Here is a 6000-nt window from a genome sequence, read left to right on the forward strand (position 1 = left end):
AAGCTGCATCTTTGTTTATTTGTTTCTTGCTTTTGTTTTGATAGATGGTAATCGGTTTGCTTGCGGCTGTTTGCAGTTCTTCACATCTGACGTGGCGGACGTGAGTTGAAACTGGACTTTGAAACAAATGACAGACCTGGGCACCATCCTTTAAGTTGTGTTATTGCAGTGGCACTGATCCTTTTAATGGCCATATCAGGTAATAAAGAAATTCCACATTAGCTGGGCTCCACTTGTTTGCATTGAGATGCCGGTGTAACTGTGAGCCTCAGCTCTCCTGCCAGAATCTATTACCACCCTCAGAGCTGCTGCTAATAAAAGCTCAATGAGTCAGAAAGCACCTTGGTTCTACATGGAGTGACGTGCCGGGGAACCAAACTAGCGTACTTCTTCCATCTCCACATGCCTGAGCAATGTGTCTCAGCAGCCGTCACCACTAACTGTTTGAGCACCTATGCACCTCCACATAGAGCCATGACATGTCCCAACCCATCTTTTTATACGTTTATTTCTTTGGTGCATTTTTATAGTTTTTTTAATCTATTCACACGATAACTTTTGCAGGTCTGTCTGTCCTGGGAAAAGGATCGCTTCTCTGTTGCTCTGAGATTGATTCCATTTCCCCCCCTTAATTCTGGGGTTTGTTTGGGAGTTTTCCCTGGTTCCGTTTATTGTATGCTGCGAGGGTCTAGGGCGGGAGGGTTTCGTATGCTGTGCACACTGTAAAGCCCCCTGAGACAGATGTAATTGTAATGTTATGTAAGGTAATTTGTGATTTTGGGCTGTATAAATAACATTTGATTGATTGAGCCGAGAACAAATCTAAATCCTAAAGAAGTTTGTATAAACTCAAAATGAGACTCTGGGACATGAAGCTCTCGATTTGTTTTATCATTGTTCTTCTTTAGCTTCTTTCCTCTCTGCATGTTGACCTCTCCGAGTGTCTCTCTTTGTGCTCAGCCTCTCTTTCTCTGAATGCTCTACTGACCTTGCACTTTCCTTGTTCCCTCAGTACCGGCTCACAGGAGCTGGACGGGCAGTGCTGGCCTCTGACTCGACCCCAGGGGGCCGTGATCATTTCCTGTGCGCCCCTCTGCCCCTTCTCCAGCTGACAGTGGCTCTAATCCCCTCGGCTGCACTCTGTCCTGCTTTTCTGTCAAATGAAATGCATTGCAGTTCAATTATGAAGTTAATAAACAACCCCTAGCATGTTACTGAAATGACAGCAGAACAATAATGTCACTATTTGTTCTAGTGTTGACTTCAAAACACGCAGAAGCTGATAAAACAGGTGGTTAATAGAGGAGTGAGATAAGATATATTATGTAATGTAAAATAATATACATAATACAAGAAATATAATGTTATACTAGTTTAGTCTGTTGTTACAAGTACTTTAAGAATAACATTTTATTATACTTTTTAACTTCCTAAATACATTTCTTGCAGTACAGCAAATTAGGAATTTACATACAAAACTTGATGCATTGTCACAGAGTTAGCCTACTACCCAACAGTTATTACAGTTAACTCATTAAACACAAAATGCTGCTTACAACTCATTAATACAATATAAATACAGAAATATGATTTAGCCTTAAATCCACTGTAATTATGTATTATATTTTAATATTTGATATCAGTTCAGTTTATAACATCCTAGCTCCAAACAGGACAATGAAGTTAGATTCTACAGGTGTGTGAAAGCGCACGTGCACGACTTTGTTTATCTTGGCATCTTTCTCTAATGCGCATCACTTATCCTGTGTTCATCCATGTTTTACTGTTACTGCTAGCTATAGCATCTGCGAAATAAACTGACAGTAGCTTACAGAGCTTACGGTGTGTTAATTATTGAATGTTTTAACATGTCAGTTTAATATATGTTTAATTAAGTCAACGTTATTTCTGTTACAAATTAAATCTCAAAGGAAAGTAAATGGCCTGCTCACCTACCAGCGCTGCTAGCTATCGTTAGACGCATTCAGCAGCTGACCAGCAGAGACAGAGGAAATGAGGAGCCGTGTGCAAAGCCCGAGGGAGTAATCAGGATACCTGCTGCAGCCAGGCTGAGGGATCGGGCCGCACATTACATTTTACTGTATTTATTCTGGGGGCATTTGGTAATAGTTGCTCCATTTTATAACGAAAGACTATAACACGCCTGTTGTGCAATATTACTATACACAGTATTTATACTATCTATTCTATATACATCTTAGTTAGACTGTTTACTGTATCACAATCTTATCTGCAATATATACTACTGTCACTGTTGTCTGGCTGCTTTCACACTGCTTCTACATGCTACCCTTCTTTTCTTTTTTCTTTTTTTAAATACTGTTTCTGTACTTTTTGTTGTCCACCTGGATGGGTAGTTTTAATAAATTGTAATTTGTTTAATTTCTATCTCTAATATTTAATGCATGCCTCTTTATACACATTTTTCCTTTTTGCTTTTGCTGTAACAATGTAAATGTTCCCTCTTTGGGACTAATAAAGGTATTCTGATCCTGAAATAAACACAAAAGTATGATATTTATATATTCCCTTAGAATTACAGTGCATATTTATACAAACATTAGAAGTTAAAGTAAGCTTGTTTAATACAAATATATACTAAATGATGATATTTATATGAACATAAGAAGTTAAAATGTCCAATAAAATAATATAAAAACATGAATATTAACATTAAAAGTTAAAGTAAGATTGTGTAATAAAAATATAAAATAAATTATGATATTGATATAAACATAAGAAGTTAAACTGTCCAATAATATAAAAACATTCATATTAACATTGGAAGTTAAAATAAAAATGTGCATGCTGTATGACACTTCTACTGATACAGTAGGGACCGGAAACATATTGGAGACATAATTATAAATATATATAGATTCATATATCTATTTATTTAAACATAAACATAAGAAGCTAAAGTAAGAATGTGCACAAATAGGATAAAATACAATAGAAATGTATACAAACTTAGGATACAAAAGCAATAAAAGATACAATTAAATAGAATACAAATATTTACATAAACACAGGAATTAAGATAAAAAAAAGGTTCACATTGTACTAAAAACTCATATGCTCACTTGATAAAAACTCAAGGAAAATGTATAATCTTTGTCTTCCATTCCATTTTTACCCCGTAATATTAAACAAGTAACAAATTGAGGTGTTATTACTGACAGTAATCTGAGCACTCCTGAGGTTTCTTCCCCACATGCTCATGGAAATAACTTCTGCGAACATACACCCTCAGTAGATGCCATGCGCCACACACACACACACACACACAACACACACACACACACACACACACACACACACACACACACACACACACACACACACACACACACACACACACACACACACACACACACACACACACACACACACACACACACACACACACACACACACGTAGATTTTACATATCTGTTATGAAATCAAGGAGAGATCAGCGTTCTGTCTGTCCATACGTCCTGAGCGATCACTCTCACAGACTCTGGAAATCCTATAGAATGCACTTAATTTGACATATTTACCAAATTGTCTATGCAGTTGTAAAGTCCAAAAGCCCTTAAAACAAAGTACAGTGGAAGAAAAACATCCCTCTTTCAATTACAGACTCTATTTTATATCGTGAACATCCTCTGATCTGGTTTGAGATTACAAAATGTTTATCTGATCTCTCGTGTTTGCTGCGTAAAACCTTAATCACAGTCATTCTGAGACAATTATGTTTTATCTTTGGAAAACCCATTCTGTGTTCAAACATGCAAATACCTGTTTAACATGTGTGGCATTTAGGTGTTAACTCCTGTGTTTGGTTACATTTCTTACATTTCCAAAAAATGGAAGGAATGGGGTCAGCTTTATCTGAGATTAGTTTCAGTGATATCCAGTGAATCACCTCTTCATCCTTGTTAGCGCTTTTTGATATTAAAAAGGACATAACAGGACTAATTTTAAATTTTTCGAGTCCTTATATTTTATATATTTTAATAAGGAATGTATCAGATTTGTTAGTTTAATTCATAATTTTAAGTAGTTGAATGTCTAACATTTTTAAGTCCTCCTTATTTTTGTTTGATCAATGTAACAAACACACACAATTTTGTCATATTGTACTTAAATACTACAATATAAATATTATTTTATGCTATTATTGTTATAATATATTTTCAGCTGGTTGATCGATGGTGGATTAAAGAGTAGACTGATGAATGGACCTGCTGTATGTATGAGTCCCACTGATCAATATCAAACTTTAAATTAGCTTTTGCAGACACACGTCCAGCTATAGTCATTATCAAATATACTTAAAGGTCCCATGTCATGGCCATTTCTACTGATCATAATTCCATTGTTGAGGTCTACTAGAATAGATTTATATTGTGCAATTTTCCAAACTCACATTGGTTTCTCATACAGCATCTCTGTATAGTATGTGTATTCACTCTCTGTCCTAAACGGCTTGTTGGAGCTCCTGCCCCCCCCTCCCTGTGAGCCCATGGTCGTCTGCGAGACAGCGAGACACTGCGGAACTCAGCCTGGGCACACACACACACCCGCAGGCTGGGAGTTTGTGTGTGTGCCCAGGCTGAGTGCCGCGGTGTCTCGCTGTCTCGCCGACCCCACACCAGTGAGCCAGCTTACAGTGTCCCTCTCCTCACAGCAGCGAGCCTCGCAACGTCCCGCCGAGTGTGTGTGTGTGAGGAAGTCCGCGGATTGGTCCAAATGTAACGGCTCCGCGGACGTTACGTTACGTCACTATACCCGAAATAGGTCACTATACCCAAGAAGTAAACAATGGAAAAAGAGAAATCTCCAAGGCGTTCTGGGGCAGCATAGACAGGTCTTTTCTGTGTTAGAGTTTTACTCCCTACAGGGTGTACTTTGAGGGTTTGTGACTCTGCAGACCGTTTACATGCATACAAAGCTACATAACACACAAGGGGACGGGTAATAACCAGAAAAGCATGACATGGGACCTTTAAGACAAGTAACAAGGTAAAATGTAAAAGTGTATCAACAAATTATATTAAAAAACTATTTTGATATTTAGCTTTTGCCATCATTTTCAAAAATATATGTGAGCCCATCATCTGCAGCTTGATGGTTCCTCAGATATGTCCCTGGTGTTTTTCACATTGGGTTTGGAGATTCATACAGAATAAACAGCTGTTGAAACAAGTCCTCCAAATGTAATGTCGAAACAATCCAATGATGTGAGGCAATATTTTTATCAGAACAACCAGCACAGCACATTTCTGAGCTCAGGGGACTTAAAGCGATTTCGGAAAGGTTTCCTAAGCAAATCAGAGGCACATGAGTGAGCTTTATTTGAGATGATTATTGAACATTAAAATGGAATATTTAGATTATACAAAACTAAAACAAAGAGGCTTTTTGTTTGTTCAGCCTGAGATTTGCAACCATGGCTTTCTTTGGTTGTTGTATACAAAATACACCAAAAGCAGCAAAGAAGACCCCCAAGCATGGTTGCCATGGTTGCCAGCTGTAGATTTTGCACTAACATCTGTAGCATGGTCAGTAGCACTAACATCTGTAGCACTGACAGTAGCTACTGACCATGCTACAGCAGTGAGCAGCAGAGGTGGGGAGAGGTGGGGCTATGGCTTCATCGTTATCAGGAAATTATCGTATAGGACGTACACACTGAGCCGTTTGGCCCCCCAGAGCGTTCCGTTTGTAGATCTATCCACCTTGGGACCCGTTATCGTTTGCGCGTCCGTTTCCGTGTTTCCGTTACGGCCTCGTGTGAACGAACGGGCCATACGAAAGAGAAAAGTAGCGGATACAACCGTTTGCGTTCTCGTGTAAACAGCACCTTAATGCGCCTCTCTGGTTGTGGGATGGGATTTGCTGCCATTTTGCATTCTCAAATTGTGCCTACCCTGAATGGAAACTGGCCTGAATAATGCAAAGTGGATGTTGAAACTCCGCACTGACAAGCGT

This window comes from Trematomus bernacchii, unplaced genomic scaffold, assembly GCF_902827165.1.
Source record: "Trematomus bernacchii unplaced genomic scaffold, fTreBer1.1, whole genome shotgun sequence".
Lineage (NCBI taxonomy): Eukaryota > Metazoa > Chordata > Actinopteri > Perciformes > Nototheniidae > Trematomus > Trematomus bernacchii.